The sequence below is a fragment of the Amblyomma americanum genome, chromosome 4 (genome assembly GCF_052857255.1).
Source record: "Amblyomma americanum isolate KBUSLIRL-KWMA chromosome 4, ASM5285725v1, whole genome shotgun sequence".
Lineage (NCBI taxonomy): Eukaryota > Metazoa > Arthropoda > Arachnida > Ixodida > Ixodidae > Amblyomma > Amblyomma americanum.
In genome coordinates, this window is record NC_135500.1 from 170,478,003 (window position 1) to 170,497,441 (window position 19,439).

General features: G+C 48.7%; 1 protein-coding gene across 7 annotated transcripts in view; it reads left to right on the top strand.

The window, feature by feature from the left end:
- The first annotated feature begins 9,963 nt into the window (after positions 1–9,963).
- The window catches only part of LOC144128648 (uncharacterized), a 714,737-nt gene continuing 705,261 nt past the window's right edge, over positions 9,964–19,439 (top strand). The window contains exon 1 of one of the 7 annotated variants that reach the window (XM_077662210.1): positions 9,964–10,474. The gene's annotated coding sequence lies outside the window, so the exon portion shown is untranslated. Of the gene's footprint in view, positions 10,475–12,625; positions 12,919–19,439 lie in introns of those variants that run through there. The other 6 variants (XM_077662211.1, XM_077662205.1, XM_077662206.1 and 3 more) reach the window with 6 other exon arrangements.

A 19,439-nucleotide genomic window follows, 5' to 3' on the forward strand; every position in this document is an offset into this window, starting at 1 on the left:
GTTTGGCTTGCCTGGCGAGATTTATTGGCGCTAATGCCGTCTCGGGAGAAGAAGCTGTGCAGTGGTCGGGCAATGAATTCGCGGGGCGTAGTCCCTGTGACTCGGCCGGATTGGATGCGGCGGCCGCAAGGGGCGTACGGTGGTGTCGCATCCAGTCCGGCCGTGCTTGTCGTTTGCTTCCCTACTTGCTGTTTATTTCGTCACCAGTAACGACAGTGCTAAATAAATGAGAAAGAAATGAAACGCTCCCAAAAAGGTCCCAGTTAGCATTCTTCTGCCGCCTACCTGCATCAAAGCACCTTCTTCGAGACAGATGTTCTGAATGATCTACAGGGCACAGCTGGCCCGCGTAATGACGCGGTCATGTCCAATGTCACTTTCCAGGATATGCAGGATATGTACCAGGACGCTACAGCTGTAGCAATTCAAAGCAAATATAGCGCCATCCAGTAAATGCCAGGCACGGGCTCCCGTTTGCATGCTGTGTGCTTCTTCAAGACAGCTGTATAGCTTCGCCCACACCGTCGTCTCAGGGTGGGCCGACGACGATCGGCGGTCACGCATTAGTGCAAGAAGCTGCAAGAAGGACACGATGTGCTTTAGTACAGCCACCTAGTACCATCCACACCTGTTCATGGTCTCTGCTGGGGAGATGCGACGGGCTCATTCTTAAACGCACGATGACTTTTTCTCCTTTTTCAGTGGAAAATATTGTGAATGACACGTTTGATCCAGAAGAAGACGCAAATTAGAGATTATTCCGCAGGCGATTGTGGCCTTATCAAGGGCACCTTCGTGCGGAATAACACAGAGTAAACAAAGTCTTTAAAAAGCGAAGTTTTCGTAACATTGTGCAGTGTTTTAGCCGAGTTGAAAAATCGGGCTTGTGTGCATGGCAAAATTTAATAATTGGACGGCCTTAATTGTAAGCCAGGAGAGCAGGTGCTTGTTCACTTGATGTGTTAGCACTTCAGAAGTTGCTACCCGCGGTTTCCGAAGAAATAAAAGCAAACAACTGAGCCACGAGCCTTAAGCAGAACAGATGGAGCGCTTTTCGCACTCTTGCTGAAACAGGGCCCTGCCCGACATTATTCGCGAGAAAAAAAAAAGAATACAAATACAGGCCGACCATGGAGTTCTCGCTTTATTACTTCCTTAATTCCACGAAAAGGAAATATTTATGGTAAGCACTCGCGTTTTCCCTCTCATTCCAACTCACGCGAAACGTTGCCTGACCTTACGCTACGCACACTGGCTACGCGGATGCGTCTATCGCGTTGTGCCCACCACAACAGGGCGCTTGGCGACGGGCAGGAAGAAGCGACAGGCTCGCATTACCGGCGCGATTACGAAGTCTCGCCGCGCGAGGGAGGCAAATAAGTGCTTTGTGATTCGCTCGCGGAGCTCCATCGCGCGCACAACGTCGCTTTTCACTGAAAGAATTACACGCGCACGGAGCGGAGGGGATGGGGAGGGGGGGCAGTGTAAGGATATTTCCTTGATGGTCCACGACGGCTGCTGCGACTCGGCGGCGAAAGGGTGTCCTCCCTCCATTCTGGGCGCACGTTATTCTTCTTGGGCGCGCCACGCCCTCTGCACAGCGCGCGTCGCCCACGCACCCGGTAGGAGCACCAGGAAGAGGGAGAGGAGGAAGGGGGCACGCTTTTGTTTCGGCACAGGCATCGCCCGTTGGGAGGGCAGCTCATTGTCTCCGTCGCTGTTGCGCGTACAGCGCGTACGCACGGTGCTTGCATGCATACAACGCTTGTTTACACTGCCCGCGTGTATAGTAGGCGCGTGCCTGCCCTTTCGTGGCCCGTCTCGACCGCGTTGTCGCGCGCTAGAAGGGAGCGAGCGGCGGAGGTGAGCCGGGAGTTCCGGACGTTGTTGTTGTTGGTTTTGTCGCTACGTGTGGGGGAAACAATGACAAAATACGTGTTGTTTCGGTTTGTTGGAAAGCTGTGGATCCCTGACGACACTTCTGCCTTCTTCGCATAGGATTTAGATGCCTTGTTTCATTCTCAGCTCTTTTTTTCCCAGCGTTTCGTCGCGCTAACGCAAACTGTTAATGACGCCAATGCGGTCGCTCCTCACAAAGACGAGGTTAGGTTTTTGCTAGTTTTCTGATTCCCAAGGAACAGGTGCCGTACTCTTTGATGCATACGACGTAACAGCGCTAAGACACGGGACGGGGGAGGAGACAGGCACAACCAAATGATTTATTCCTGCAGGGAAGGCATCAATATAAAGGAAACAGGGCGAGAAAAAAAACAAGGGAAATCATCAATGGGGCACGATTAACGATCGGAAAATCAACAATTGGGAAGTGTCATATCGTCACTGATTGACAAATGCAAGCTCCTGTGTTATTAGAGCCACCGATGCTTGGCTGACGAACATGTCACCAACGCTGCGTATGTTTTATGCCTCGGGAGTCTGGTGTTTATATTTGGAAAGAATAGTGGTCTTGCTCAGAAACGCCTCACACTCTTCGCATTCAGCAAAACGGGTGGCTATGTTGCTTCTGAGTGACTGATGTTGTATACATTTGGCACGCTCGCGCAGTCGGTCGTTGATGCAGCTTCCGGTTTCCCCGATGTAAATTCTGCCGCATGTTAACCGAATCATATACACAGCCCCACAACAACAACAGACAAATTTCTTTCGGTGCTTCTTAACACGGGCTTTCTTTCTCTTTTTCTCCAGTAAGTCGTTTCTACAAGCTCCCCCCGGTTTATTCCGGGCGGCAAAACTGAGCTTGCACCAGCTTTGCTCGCGAACGTTTAGATATATATGGTATACGCGCTATGTTTCTTTTTTTATTGCCTACTTTCCGCGCGTCGCTATGAAATCAGCTGCTCGCCTTCCGTAATTAACATTCTGGCCGATTCCTCAGCGTTTTTAGTAATTAAATTGTACTAGCTCTTTTCCTGAATTAATAAAATTCTAAATTAAATTGATAAGCGTCTCCCCTGCAGTTTAGTCAATGAAATACGCAATTATTTAATCGCTGAAATATAATTGATTAGAAAGCAGAAGAAATACAACCACATCCCGCCGGTGGCATTCAAACCCACGACCTCCGAATATCGCGTCCGGTGCTCTACCAACTGAGCTACGGCGGCGGCTGTTCAGTCTTTTGCTCTCGTCCGAGAAATCGAGAAATCTGATTTCTTTTCTTTTCAGGTTAACAGAAGGAGTGCTGACGCATTTCTCCCCTCGTTGATGTATAGCATACGCCTCAAAAAGTTCGCGGTCAAGCTGGTTTTTGTAGCGTTTAAGAACCTTGGTCCTGTCCAAAGTGGCAGTGCACTGGCATGAGGTCATGTGTTCAGGCAAGTTCTTCTTTGCACCGTCTTTTATATCTTTATTATGCTCTCTGAGCCTGTCATTCAAACAGCGCGTTTTTGAGGCGTATGCTATACATCAACGAGGGGAGAAGTGCGTCAGCACTCCTTCTGTTAACCTGAAAAGAAATCAGATTTCTCGATGGCTGATTAGAAGAATCTTGTGACCTAGTTTCATGCTTTTATAATATGTATGGGTTTTATATATTAACGATGCTGCAATAAGTTTCTTTCAGTTGATAGTCAGCGCCCGTGTGTGTGTCTTCCTTTCTTGGTCCCGTCTGCTGCGCTGTTTCCATGAAGAGAGTGTAACTGCAGATGAAGAAGAGAATTTACCGCGAAAAACAAAATAAATAATAATAATAATAATAATAATAATAATAATAATAATAATAATAATAATAATAATAATAATAATAATAATGCATAATGCTGGATGTAACACCTAAAGCGGAAAGGTACACTGTAACGTCCACATTATGCGCAGCACATGCAACGCAAGAAGGAAAATGGTGCCGGATGTCAATAAAAGAAAGACACCCGTTTTATGGATGCATTGCTGTTTTCTCTGCACAGGTTTTCGCATTTTTGAGTAATTTTCTGCACCTCACGACTTATTCGAAATGGGGCACGTGTGCTATCGATGGAAAGCGAAAGCCGAGAGAAATAGTTTGGTGCGGCAGTGTATCTGTGTGGTAAGTTAGAGATACATCGTAGTGATTAGAGAACAGCAGGTATGATGCATAACTTGTGGTGACAGTTGAGCGCACCTGCAACAGGTATTTGCTCTATCAGCCAGCGCTGTGCTGACAGGATGCCATTCTCTGAATAACTAGCGCTGCGTCGTGCACACGCAGGTCATGGCGTGACTTCATGAGAGAAAGGACTGTGGTGCTAGTTGCTGTTGCATGGTGTCAAAATCGCAGCAGAATAATGTAAAAGCGTGAGCAGGAAAAGCTTTTTTTTAAAACAATTACTGAGGTGAATAAATGTCATTATGCCATGACAATGCGTTAGCCTTTGGTCTTCTGATTTGTAGAGCTGAAGTGTCCTGTTTAGCGCACTAATCAGTGAAAGCTGATTAAATAGGTTGACTGATTGATGCCTACATTCCTCGGAAGCCACCCGCAAGGCTGTCCCCTTGACAACGACCCTCAGGTTGAGCATTCCCCCCGCCGATGTCCGATCCTGCTTCCTCCATGGTGACCACCCTCTCGGTTACCCTCTGGAAAGTTGGTGGCCACCTTCCAGCCCCTCCATCCTCTTCTCTACAAGTGTAGAAGTGGATTTCTCTCTCTCCACTTTTAGCCACCGCGGTGGCAGAGTGGTTACGGCGCTCGGCTGCTGGCCCGAAACACGCGGGTTCGATCCCGGCCGCGGCGGTCGCATTCCGATGGAGGCGAAATTCTAGAGGCTCGTGTGCTTTGCGATGTCAGTGCACGTTAAAGAACCCCAGGTGGTCGAAATTTCTGGAGACCTTCACTACGGCGTCCCTCATAGCCTGAGTCGCTTTGGGGAGTTATACCCCCATAAACCAAACTAAACTAAACTCTCTCCACTTTTTTACCTGCCAACCGCAGCAGGTGGCAGGTGGTGTACACAACACTATGTCTCCGGACGCCGGATGCGTTTTCTTCACGGAGGGGCTCTAATGCTAACACATTAAGACGCAGCGAGCTGATCAAGTGCGGGAAGAACGCCTAGTCGGGCTGGTTGTCGAGGCATTTAACATTTACAAATACGCTTGTACGTGCGTCGGCCAGCCGTCGGTGGCTCTGATCCCACGAGAACTTGCCTTTCTTAACTAGTGGCACCCTTTGATACCAACTGATTGCTAACATTCCCTATAAACTGGCGGTCTCGATCCTTCGTGCATCTGCTCGCCATGTTTCCTTTATATTGGTGCCTTCCATATCGCAGTTAATCATTTGTTCGCTAGTCAGCGCTTGTATCTGTGTTCTTGTCTTCCGTCCCGTCGTTTTTATAAAGTGCAACATGAAGAAGAAACGAACAAAACGCAATGAAGCAATCGAAAGATACGGGTTCCGTGTCAATCCCGTGAGATTAGGCCAGAAACGAGTGGCCTGAAAGGCACAGTAGGAGGGATGCATGAACGGCTTTGAAAGGTCCTTTTTATGCCGGAGGGGCAGCGGATGGACCACATCGCACAAGGGCGTGCAGTCTGTTCGCATGGTGCGTAGTCAGAACGCGGTGTCGCGTTGCTTCAGAGGTGTTCCGGGCCCCTACCCCAAAACAAAAAGACAATGGCGCATTGTTTAGTATTTGAGATAGAGCGCCCAGAAAGGCGCGGACGAGTGATGACTACAGGCAAGTGCTGTTCCAAAAAAAGTGTATTCTGAAGATCGCTCGAATGTACAGGAATATGTAAGCGAGAAAATACACCAGAAGGACTTACAAGACAAGACGCTTTATGTCGAACATGGATACCAACTTGCGCAAACCCATACCAAGTTTAGTAACGTGTTCCGTCCTGCCGCAGTTTCGTCACCGTACACTACAGTTTTCTTTAACTCATAGTTGCAATCAGAATGAATGCAGTAAGAGTGTATTGTTTTCCGTTCATTATGCGCTTAAAACTATGGTATTTTTTATTATTTGTTAGGCTAAATATGTAGTGTCACGCTTCCTTTCGTCTATCAAATTTACTGATCTGTTTATCACCTCTCCAGGCTGGCGGATTCCATTAAAACTGCGCCTTTCCGTGCTTGCTACTCTGAGTCTTCATTTATCTCTTTTTCTGGTCGTTATGATCGTTCTTTATTTCCACGCAGTTAGCTTTCCTCACAAGCTGCTTCCTAAGGCGCGGCATACACCCAGCGACAGCCGCCACCCACGCCCACCGAAAAGCGCACAACATTGAAAGCTAAGCCTATTGTTTTCTTGTTCCTGTCACCACCCAGCTTCTTCGTCTTGTTCTCGTCATACCTTTTAATTTTTGCTCGCGCGCGCTTCTCCCGTGGGCAGCCCGTGCACCATCGCGGCCGGTGAGCTCAACCGCTCGTGGCCGTCTCACCGCGCGACTCCGCGGAGCAACTTCCGAGCCACTTTCATTCTGTGGCAGCCCCGAAGAATGGTGGATGGGGGCCTCCTGCGGCGATTTTGACGGCGGCGGGGGATGAAACGCTGCTCTCACAAGGGAGACGAGTGTTCGCTGCGCTGGGCATCCCGCGCGGCTTTCACCGAGCGAGCTGCCAGCCAGCACGCGCCCATCATCATCAGCCGCGGATCGCGGCAAGAAAGGCTGACGCGTGCGCGGGCGGACATTGGCTCGAATAACCTGCCCCTTCCACGCTGTACCCCTTCTCCCACCTCCTCTCTCAACCCGCGCCATAATTCTCGCCTCTTTATTTTTTTTTTGTCTTTTCAGTTCTGTGCCGTCTGTGCGGAGGGTTCACTTAAGCTCAGAGATGTGCATTTCAGCGCGGGCGAGAGTTCTTCGGACCTGTAAATCCGCGTTCAATATTTCCACCTTGTCCCTTTCCCTCTCTTTTCTGTCCTCCCTAACAGCGCGGTGGCATCGAGAAGTGGGCGACACCTGTGCGAAGAGAGCACAGGCCGTGCAAGTGTTCCTGCTGACTATCGCTGATGATTATGTGTATCGAGTGTCGGGTTGCGTAATGTAAGATATTCTGTGGCCACAGCGGCGCTCACTGCGCAATCATCAGGAACAAAGTCATAAAGCTTTACGACTGAAACTTGCTGCGGTTATTGGTGAGTAGCTATATAGACATTTCCCTCGTGGTAGTAGGCTTAGGGTTTAAGACAATGCGCCATATGGCGAGAAGTGACGCTCTGAGCAGGAAAACAAAAAGGAATATCGGTAACAGTATCGAAGACCAGCCGCGAAATTAAGGTCACCAGGCAGGCTTGGCAGCGTCAGGGAGCTGAGAAGTATTAGTAAAAAGAATTGTCACAACTAGACAGGACGTATAAGGCAGAATAACGTCAAGGCATTCACTGAACTTTCAAATGAGGCGGTGAGCCGAATGAAGCGCTTCCTGTCGTGGTTCTGCTATACGCTCAGCCTGCTGGCTCCTAGTTTCTTTCATATGCAATGTATCATTTATGCAGCAATTAAATACGCTTTTCAGTTATGTTTCTACTGAAGTGAATTAAAAAAGAGGAGTCAGAGACGCCAAGCCAGTGTATATTTGTAATGGGCATGCATGCGTGCGTGCGTGCGTGCGTGTGAATCCCAGGTGGCCATCACGAGCTGTGCGCGACTCGAGCAAGACATGTTGCTCGCATCAACAACGCCGTTTCAGAAGTTTTGCCTTTTGGAGCCATCTAAATGGCCGTCCCACCTGCAAGACATTCAGGTATCATGATCACCGTCGTCCTCATCGCCATCAGCCCACTTTGCCGTCCACTACAGAACAAAGGCCTCTGTCATCGATATTGCGAGCTGCAGCCACCAAATACCACCATTAATTTTTAGACCACCCGTTCTGATTTGCCCGTTTAAGCCATTGATCATGCTTTGCAGTTCATCCTCCGAGTGGCTTAGCAAGCCTGTCATTAGCGAATCACAGGCTAGTAAATTATTAACTCTTATTTCCAACTGTTCTCAATCTACGTCCATTACCTCCTATAGACAGGCGGTTAATATCATTGGAGAGATCGTGTCTTCCTACCTGGCACCCTTATTGAAATTTCATTGCTATCTTTACGGTCTTCGCTGGGTCTCCATACGGGGGATTTGCAGCCGTTATAAACATCTTCCAGTATTTTTATATAAGGCACCCTGATTACGTAATGCCGTCATGACTGATGATGTTTCGATTGAGTCAAATGCTTTCTCGTAATCTATGAACGCTGTATAGAGGGGTCATGAGGCGTCGCGTATACAAAATGGCTTGTCTTTCTAGAACAATTTTTCCATCGTTGTTCAACATATCTGCTGTTACCTGACCCTCACCCGCTGCTTTCCCCCTGTCACCTACTGTAACTGGTACCGGACAGCCAGACAGGTGTGTCATGCATGTCAGAAATACTGACATTTCTCGGAGAAAATAAAATTTCTAAAAGAGGATTCGGAGTACGTTTATCGTTTTTTTTTTTTTCTGTTTATAAGTCCAACCACTGCACACAGCGTATGAGAACTGTGTGTGCCTGTATGCCGAATCTCTCTGAACCTCTTAGTTGCGACCTCATCTTGTTTACGTCGGTGCAATGGGTCATTTTGTTCCACTTGGGGTCCGACAGGCCCCCAAGGAAATTAAAAAAGAAGGACAAAAGGCACAAGCAAAAAAAAAACACTCCACACGTCATTTCTGTCTTGTAAGAGTGGCATAACGAGGTTCTGCAATGTAAACATCTGTCATTTGACTAGCAGGCCTTCGCGCACAAACAAGAAGGGTTCATTTGGGCTTTAGCTATTAAGACGATATCCTTGGCTATTCTTCCGCATGCCTACTGAGCTTTAGAAGTGCGGCTTCCTTGTTCACTAAGCGCTAGGGCAACAGGCGCTTGCTCTGGCCGTGTAAGCGTTTACTCTTGCGTGCGCTAGCTAAGAGTGTACAGAGGATGAATAAAATGCGACTGTGAGGACAAGATCGTACGATGTCAACTGCATCCCCAAATCCAAAGTGAAGACAGCCATTAGTGTCAAACATAGGCACCGAAACGTGGCTACGCAAGCGCAGGGACAGGACAGGACGGCGCCTTGGAAATGGGCGCACCATGCCGTACTTAGCACCAGTAGCTGTCGAGCATTTTCTTTGGCCTGTTTCTCGTGCCGTTGGGGCAGAGGTTTTCAGAAGGCGCAGTGGATTCGGCCACACGCTGTTTGCATCTGGGTGTTTCTAATTTATAGCATTCATCATCGCCGTTTAGCATATATAGTGATTCTCCGACCTGTGATTCTCCCCCTCTCCTTCCTGAATTCAAGCTCCCCCTGCTCTTGTTGCAGTGCTCATGCTGGGCAGGCACCCTGCTCCCGCTCGACGCAGAAAGTTACCTTAGGCCTCTCTCTCGAAAAAAAAAAATTACTGGCTACGAGCCTGGCCTACACCATTGCTTTTTTATGCATAAATACATTGATTAACCACTGACCAATGCGCTGTCTGTACTCGGAAGTCACAAATTATGGGTTAACCTCCACGACAGTACGAAGCTCTGAAGCTCACAAAAAAAAATAGAAATAAAAGAGGACAAAGTTGATACGAAGAGAGTCGGGCGCGCGTGTCTAGCCATGTAACCATGTCCGCTGGCCCCGTTTGCTCATGCAGCGAAACAGGGATGCAAAGCCAGCAGAAATGCGGGGAGCAGACACGCTCTCGCGTTTTTTTGGGCGTCCACGCCAACCGCAGCAGGAACGAAGGAAACACGGGGAGAGAGCGCGCGCGCGCGCTTTCTGCGCACTCACTTCGGGAGAGAATGAGAGATTAAAGAAGAAGAAAAAAAAGCGACGGCGATAGAGGAGAAAGGAAAACGGACTTGTACAAAAGAATCTGGCGACACAAAAGAACCAGCGGCGCGAGGCCATGTCTCGTGGCCCGCTCGTCGGGCTATTCATCTCCTCAATAGGCCGGTCCGGCTGCTGCTGCTGCTGCAGACTCGGCCGCTCTCGCCCAGATGGCGTGCGCGCCGCTGCGCCGCCACTTTGAGAGGAGTTTTCAAACGGGCCGAGTTCCGAGGCGGTCGCGTGCTGTAGGCCGAAAGCACGTGACAGCATCCCGCCGCGGTCGGTTACTTCGTCTGCTGGTCTCGGTGGCGGTTTTCTGCGTCGCTGTTGTTCTCTGTGGTCGTCGTTCCGGCAATCTTCATCGCTTCTTCTGCTATCGAGCGCGCTAAAGTGCGTGGTCCAGGAGTGTTTCGACGTCTTGCTGCGATGTCCCACGTCAACGCCACCCTCGTCGCAGTGACAACGCACGAATCATCACCGCGTCAAGTTTCTTTGTGATAGTGCGCATTCGTTGACCTGACGTCACCATCTGGATCAACTAATCCCGTTTCCTCGCGTGAGCTGTGTGTGTTGTTTGTGCCTTTTTTTTTTCTGAACGGTGGGTGTTGCCCTTGCCGCGAGGATTTCTGTCGTTAAGCATCGTCGACCGTAGTTCACTGACAGTGGCACACACCTGAACCCTGCTTCGCGCCCAGGATTGGTGAGTGCCCAGTTTTATGCTGTGTTCCCCGCCGCCCCTGCTAAGCAGTCACTATTCGATATGCATGATGTCTTGTAAAGTGGAAACCGAAAGTAGAATGCATTAAATGCTGCTGATACAATTATAGCAGCATACGATGAGATCAGACTCCTAGGCGTCTAAGGTACAAGCTCTGCCACTGCTTGGACATATTTTTTTTTCTTCTGTCGTCTGGTGTACTCTGGATATCTAATCTAATGTTACATGACACACAAAATTCCGGCTCACAACCGCTCCGTGGGATGCGCTCTACTATGGCGCCCATGTCCCACGGTAATCAGACAAAACTTCCTCCATTCATTCTTGTTGCTATTTTCTTTTGCAACGCTTTGTCGAATTGCGCGTAATCATGCCTTTGCGACTGAATATCCGGGGTGCGCAACATGCGCTTATCCGACTTTCCGCCCGCCTACATTCGCCCTGTCGAGTTTTTAACAGGCCGAGTTAAAACATTTGAGCTTGTTTCCTTCTGTTCTGGTTCTCAGTCAGACTAGTGTGTTGCTTTTAGACTTAGCAACACTCAGCGGTCATATCTTGGTTTGGGTCGCCCTTACTTATAAATTACTTGTCTATGGTCCGGCACACGAAACGCGTATTCAGTGCGTTGTATCGATAAAGCCTAACTTAAGAGCGTGTTGTTAGTACTGATACAAACTGAGAATTGAAGGCCGGGCAACGTTTACTCTTGACCACTAAGTAAAAATGACGAGTCCTGAGAGCAGACGTTGAAGGAGGAAGTGGCTAGACATTAAAGAAAAAGAAATGAATACCCACAGAATGCAGTCGTCCCCTTAAATTGATATTAACCAGTTTCACTCCGAAGGTAACATAAAGACTGTAGACCAGAGACATATGTAAGGATTCTCATTTAAAGAACAGTAAATGCATGCTTGTGCACACTTCTCTGTCATGACTTGGCGTTCTGTTTCGTAGACGACACGGGGCGGCGCAAGGAGTTTGAAGGCGATCTTGTGTACAGTCCGATATTTTGACAAGCCTGGGGCCATATAGGCCCCAGACCTTGGCGACTATACACGTCGCCAAGCCACTAGTTCCAATGCCGGAACATTCGCTGAAACGGATGGCGCCTAGCACCTTGAAAACGACAAGGTGGTTTCTTCTCCAGGTCTCAGGAGCCTGGTTTCCTTAACTCCAGTGCCTGGCATACAACTTACACGTCAAAAATTATATTAGTTAACTAATGCGCGAATGTAACACGTGCAGCTAAAAGCAATATGAGAGGGAACACGTCAGCGCGCGGCCGCCGACGGCCGACGATAATGGGCAGCATCAGGGGCATGCTGGGAAAGAGCAGCAGGCCATGCTTACTTTGCATGAGCCTTTACCGCCGATTCTCTTTGTTTGTCGGTGGCAGCTCTTCGCGAAGTGCAACGGCCACGTTCTCCCGTGTTCCCTCTCATATTGTTTCCAGCTGTACTTGATACCGTTCATCTGCAGCGCAAAGAATACTAATAATAACGAAATGCAGCAGTAAAAATTAAGAAAGGCACAGAACGAAAACAGAGTGGTCGAGGAAAGCGGAGATATGTTACTTCTCCGCCGAAGTAATTATCTCCACGATCGCGATCGAACGACAGATGAGAAGACTGCACGCCAAGCATGCCGACAATAGCGAGACACCCTCCGTTCGACACAGGATGCTTTTGAGGGCCTATCTCGCAGTTCCACGTTGAATAAATCTCAAACTGAGATAAAGAAGACGCATCGTCAGCAAAAACCAAAAAAAAAAATAAGAGCGTATATAAAACGAGACCCTTTCGGCATAGGCCGTCAGAAGACCAATCTCTCTCAGATCTTAGAGCGGCGTGTCAGCGATGCATATATACTGTTGGTCTGTGAGTCTGAGATAGTCGATGAGTAAGCACTGTGTATGCTTCCTTATCGTTCGGCGTCCGAATGACCAGCTTTCTGCACGCACTCCAGCGCGATGCGTTACACATGGGGGCGCCGTCTGTAACGGAGGGCGAAAGCGCAGACGCATAGTGCATGCTGCGTCATACACTGCACCTTGCAAGCATGACGCACCACTGCATCAGCGCCTCGTTCGAAGAGCATATCCCGCAGCAGCGATAGCGCACCCAGAGACCAACCGTATTCGCCGACGCTGTGCGGAGCAGCGGATCACGTCGTCGACCGAGCCCTCTAGACGTGTGGATGTGTGCACGATACGCCAGAACCGGTATTCACCGCTGTATGTATACGAACAGAGCGGCAAATGACGCTAAAAACGCCTTTGCATGTGGCATTTGCGGCAAGGCCACTTCGCAGGCAGCATAGCTGAAAACGGACGGGACTTCGTTCGTTGGTGCTATAGAGTGGACCGAGGAATGAAGCGCCGGCGGCTTGCGCGCACTGGTTTGTTTAAAAGGGTCTCATCCCGACAGGTAAGTGACGCTGCAGAGGGCGCTGCGTAGAGGGCACAAGCGTTCGTAACATGCGCATGTCCTTCAAAATCCCTCCAATTTCAATTACCATAGTTCAAGCAGAGTGTCAATGCTCTTTTCTCGAACGGAGTCGACCAAACCACCACGGTTCGAAATCTTAGTTCAAGCAGAGTTCGATTTCGAACCGTGGTGGTTTGGTGGACTCCGTTCGAGAAACGCGCATTGACACCTTGTTTGAAAGCCGCTGAACCAAGCTGGCGGATAGTAACGACAGAGTAAATAGGGGAATGGCTGCTGACTTCGGGTTGTTGCTTCTATTCCACGGGACGGAGCTAACGGCACAGTAGTGTCTTGGGATGACACACGAACGATGCTGTCGGCTTCCGAATGGCTGTCGCTTGATACTTGGGAGCTGCTCGACTGAGGATCACACTTGCAAGACCGATCGGCCGGCCGCCTTCTCGAAGGATCTGATTAGGAACGGGAGTTCTCGGTTTTGACTGTTACCAGCAACGAGAAACCGGAAGCGGAACAGGTTTCCGTTAACTTCTGAGGCGCCGCTGATTGGTTTAGCGGCTTGGGACTCGCTGTCGCAAGACTGGAAAATCGAGCAGCGCGCGACTGTCTTGCGAAGGTGACTTTCTGACCAATGCGATTATTTGCAACGGTCCCTTTTCTACCAAACGGTCGCACGAAGTCTCCGACTCGCAAATGTGAACGGACCTTGATAATCTCTCTCGACATACGGTCGGCCACCGCCTCAGTGTTTGTGCAAACTGCTTAGCGTTCCTCGGAGATCAGAGATTTACTGAGATCGAGCCCGGTCGGAAAGCGTCTGTCAAGCAGCTAGAGTGCAAGAATTCTACCGCTTGTCGCATACGGAGTGTTAGGATACGCCAAAGAAAGCCAAATTTCGGAATGTAGCGCCGAGGACGGGTTCTTGAGCAGCGCTGCCTTTGACGACCGGTCGGAGCGTTCTGCCTCGCCAGGACAAGTTCGGGGGCAACGTGCGGTTCATGCCGGCTCCAATGTAACCAGTAAGCCACCTTGGCTACAAATGACGGTTACCAATGTAAATATCGTGACACTCTTTATGATATTGTATCATATAATTTCCTCCTTCAACTCCCGTCTGATGGGACGTGAATTGAAGGCTATCATACCCGTATAATACAAGAATGTTTAGGGAATTTAAACGAAGAGTTTGAGCAGACAGTGAACCGTTTGCTCAGCGGACGCACGTTTAATTTCTAACACTTCCGGCCACTTAGAGTGGCCACCTATAACTACATCTAGCGTCGCACTTTTGTTTAGGCTTATGAAGCATAAATGAACTCATCGCAGGGGCCGGGCGAGCCAAGCCCACGGATACAGCGGATCTGGGCAGTGTGTATAGACTGCGTTGAGACGGGAAAGATTAACATGCCCTTATTTGTTGCTCTGTGTACCTGCGTATATGGTTGACTTCCGCATGTACAGGCAGCTCCAAACTGAAAGGGAGCAGCGAGTTTATGCGCAAGAACCGAATTTTGTAGTTACTTTTGCATTGAAGTAGGAAATGATTCGTGGTAAATATCCCTCCAGAGGAAAAATATTTGGAACAAAGGCAGAAGCGTTCTTCCCACTCATTCTGAGGGGTGAATCGCTGGTTGAATGAGGATGATGTGCTCCGTCTCCTACCTGAACCTCTTTGGAGCTACCTGAGCCTCTTGGCCAAATCACTGGTCCTCGTGATTGGGTGGGGTGCCCCTGGTGCAGGTTTGCACCGAACACCCTTGCTGTAGACCACTCGGAGCGTGTTTAGAGAATCTTCTTTTCCGTTAAAAACAGTAACAGCCGACAAAGAACCAACCCCGAGAGAAGAGCACGCGTCACGAGGGTGACTTACAGCTGTTCTTTGTTTAAGCGTACGAGAACATGCGAGGAGGGGAAAGAGGGAAGCGCGGAATTCCGCTCAGTTTTGAGAAATCAGAAGTAATCACGTCACAGAGTGCAAAATAATATAATAAAACACCAAAAAAGCGGGAGGCCTAAAAAGCAAAACCCAAATATAAATTCGAAGACCAGTAAGAGCAAATCCGGAAGTAAAAAAATCACAAGTGGTAAAAAGCTAAACCGTAAGTACGCAAACTGAACACATTGCAAAAAAAAAAAGGGTGGGGGGGGGGCGAAGTAAAAAACGCGAAACCATAAGGCAAAAGCATCTGTCAAAAGTCTAATATTCTCGGCGTAAGAAGTGATAAAACTATCCACAGCATCTCTCTCTCTCTCTCTCTCTCTCTCTCTCTCTCTCTCTCTCTCGGTAAAGGGTACGGACGCTGCACTCATGCAGGCTTCTCTGTCGTCGCAAATCCCCACCGCTTCTAGAACTTTCCGCGTTGGCTGCTCACTCTTTTTGCCTCAGAAGTGAACAACGGTGCACAGCCGCTGAGCTCGCGGTGCTGAGGCAAATGTCCCCCCGAGACATTAGATACCTTTAGAATAGGGTGACACTATCGGTTAGGGGCATAAGGGAATAGCGCTGACCCAGGACAGTAACGCCCCTCCCTCCGGTTATTGTCCTGCGCTTGCGCACTTGCCCCCCCCCCCCCCCCCCCCCCCCGCGATTCCCGTATGCGTCACCCTATTCTAAAGGTCACTATGTTGACGGACTTTGCGTGCTCCATAGCGCTTTCATGAAAACTTTATTCGTCCAATACTGTACATTTCTCCACAAGAGAAGGGGAACATGAACACCACTGCCACCTCACAAGATGTGCACGGCTTCTCACGGATGGCGCGTGTTACATTTGGGGTCTCTTCCTGTGTACACTGTCGTGCATATTGAAATGGTTTTCCTAGGCACGGAGAACAACGCTAACGTCCGGCTTCTTGCGGTAATAATCTTGAGATTCTGTGAAAGCCAGTGTATGAAGGAGATAACGTCTCGAAGGGATGACATCTTCCTCGGAGGAGGACGACAACGGCTCGGAGCACTGCAAACGCTGCAACTCCAGCAGATATATTACATCGCCCATAATTGAGTATTTTTTAGGGCGAAAATTGCGACGAGAACTTTTTCTCAGTTTAACTTTGCCCGGTTCCTGCCTTGGACAATATCGTTAATGCATAAAAAATTTAGCAGTGCATGCTCTCTCCAGTGCCGTTAGCAGAAGCGTAGCAAGGTAATTGCAGTGGCTCGTCAAGATGGTAGTGGGTATGTACGGGTAACGGGTGGCGTTGCCAGCGGCTGTTCATCTGAAGAAAGGTGACTTTAGACTCGTTGCTCAAAGAAAAGGATTTGTAGGTACTCCAAAAAGCTTGTAAAGGGGCACAACTAAGCTGGACAGGTTGGGAATGAACTTTTTGAGGTATGACTTTTTGAGGTAGTTTCCTAACCCTTACAGCAACCTTACTTAAGGCTGTCATTGGGCTTGGCTCCTTTAGCAATGGCTTCCACCTCATCAGCGAGAGGCTGGACAAAGCAATCACCGGTTACGATACGACCAAGATACTCCAGCTGGTCCGCGGAAAATTCGCACTGCTCCCAGAAAGATGCGGAAAGAACCTCTTTATTCCAGTTCGTTGGGAAATGGCGGTAGGGGCAGGACACTTTATTTTCCGTTATTTTTATTTCCCAAATTGCCGGATGCCTCTTCCTGGGTAACAGTTCAGGATAGCTTCTATATTCTGCAAATGTTGTTCATAAGTCTTCCTTTTACGATGATATAATAAATATAAAATGAAACCCCTTCAATACCATCAAGAACTTGTTTTCATCCTTTGAAATATCGCAGCAACACAGGTTCTATCGAAAAATCCAACAGAAAATTTCTTATGTGACAACATGTTTCCCGGTAGCATTTCGGGACCTGACAGCAGAAATTCTTCTTTTAACAAAATACTTTTCTGTTGTATTGAGCTGTCTTCTGTCGGAACGACACGGCCAGTTTTGTCGCTACAATAGATAACTTCACAATACTACAGAAAAATATGTCGTAACGACAGGGCGACAAAAATTTCGGTTGCATTTTGGGACAGCCCCTGTCGTATTTTTCGACTATGGGAGTTGGTTTAGAACGTTCCTTCATGCGTATTCGGAGGCAGGAAACTTTTCGGTGGTTTGTTCATTCCTACCTGACCATACGCTCGTTTCAGGTCATGTTTCGAGAACTTATTTCCTCGACAATGATGGCAAATAGCCCGTGAGCTCTTGGAATCGCTTGTGCTCGGTGTCCAGAGCTGGGTTCACGGCGGCTTTGTAGTCTGCATATTGTGCCATTGAGCCGTTGCTGTTAATGAGCAGATTAGCCGGCGTCGCAGATTTATTGTTGGCAATGGGGTACTTAATGCCAGGCTTTTTGTAGGCTCACAAGTTCCTCGTGTGTAGAGCTGGGCGTAAGTATAATTGTAATGTCCTTACTTGGCCTTGCCTTAAAAAGTCTGGGCTGTTCGTTGTAATTGATAGAGAAAAAATATTCTCTCCGGCAGTTTATTTGGCCTTTAGGTTTTCTCTCAATAGATATCCGCGCTTCCGCCGAAGTTCTTGAAGTGCGGTGAAAGCTTTTGTTAGAAGCACGGCTGAAACACCGGACTGGCCATTTCAGTTATAATATTTGCTCCATCCCTGCTTCTCTCCTTAGCTGACTCAGGCACCATGTAATAGCATCTATGTCTTCTGACAACACTAACAGCGCCGCCGCGAATCTATCGTAGTTACGTAAGAGTGTGGTAAGCCAATCGAACGTGCTTTCACACGGTTCACTGCGTGCACAAAGCATAAATACAGTCGAGCCCTCTTATAACGGACCTGAAGGTGATTCAGTACCAACTCGCCCGGTCGTCAGCCTTGTTGGAATTCATTTCTGGTTCCTTGGGCTCTTTTCAGCGTGTAGCTTTCATCATTTATAACCCCCAGCCTTGTCTCGTATTCTTACTTTCTCCCGTGTGCGTCTTTTGGCTGACTTTAAGATGATTCAGTATCAACTCGTCCACTCGTCATACTTGTTGAACCTGACAGTCGTGTGGGTTGCGTTCGCAGTGATTCGAGGTTCATAGTAAGTGGACTTCTCATCTTACAGCCAGAAATGCCAAGTTCAACGAAACTGGCGTCTACTCTTACAAAATTTAGTTATGCCGGTTGGCTTCTCCGGAGGATACCATATCTTCGCTGATTCCAAGCCACCAAGGGCGGTCATAGTTTATGCTCCTTGCTGAGGCTTTAAGCGCCAGCAGTGAAGCTCCTTTAAGAACATGATACAGTTAGATGGCACGTCGGCTTTTTCATCACCGTCATCAGATTCATAACAGTCGGGCGTCGCTCTTATACTTCCCGTGCAGTGGCTTCGTTAGTGTATGACTTTGTGATGCCTGTGTCATGATACGCATCAGCGAAGTCATCTGAGGCGAAATCATGTTCGGCCATCTGTGCATCGGCAACATGTTGTTACAAATCTACATGCGTCTAATCACGCGAGGGTTCAACAGTGTTCTCAGTCGTTTCTTGGTCCATAGATCGTGCTTTACGGCAGAAATTCTTTATGTACTCCGCAGTCAGTCCCAATCACATAGCCTTAATCTGTCTAAGTTTTGCGCTAACTTCTTCTATATCATGCAAAGCCAACTTGCCCGACAACACGCTCTTCTTAATCAATTCCACAGCAGGGAACAAATATATTCGGTCCGGAACATCACCATCTGGTGCGTCAGCGTGAGCTGGATGATGCACCGATGATAGACCATCTCGAGCGCGTGAATGAATCCCATGTCCGATGGCTGGATCCTGCACTTGACATTTGGTGGCGAGAAAAACGTTGTCACTACAGCCAGAGAAGGCAACGCATGATGCGTTGCAAAGTAATCAAGTAGGAGTTAGAGCTCGTATTTTATTCGCTCTGTCAACAAGCCACTCTGCGAGCAAGTATGCGCAATACCCACCGCGCAATTGGAAGTTATGCCTGGTTGCACGCTCTGCATGAAAACAAACAGTCGCACGTTATCCGGGCCTTTGTGTTTGCCTTGTAGCGTAATAAAACGTAGATCCGAAAGCATCGCAGTGCGCGAGACTTTTCGACGAAGGTCTCTGCCATTCCTCCTCGTGCGCAGTTATAGGATTTTAACGCAAAAAGTTACCGTTTCTTTCACCGCCCCCTCCCCCCTCGTTCGTTTGAACCGAGTTACGCCGCCATGGTTGCTCGTTGTTTCTGAGACCCAGTCCCATTGCCCTGATGCAATGTTTTGACGAAAGCATCGCCCTCATTCGTAATAAGCGAGCGTTCGCTATAAGTGCGGCCGTTATAAATGGCCTTGACTGTAAATGGTATGGTTGACTTCCGCCGTGCAAAGAGACGCTTTCCAATTATAAACAACCGCATGACTTGGCGTATGTGAGCCAAGTCGTCGTCAGCGCATGGTCGCCGAATGGGGGCGTTTTCGACAACGTGCATTGCTGACGCACTTTAGAGCGTGTGTAATGACACTGTAGAACATCCGTGCAGTGCTCACTGCACAGTCATTCTTTATTAACTTTTTTCTCAATGATT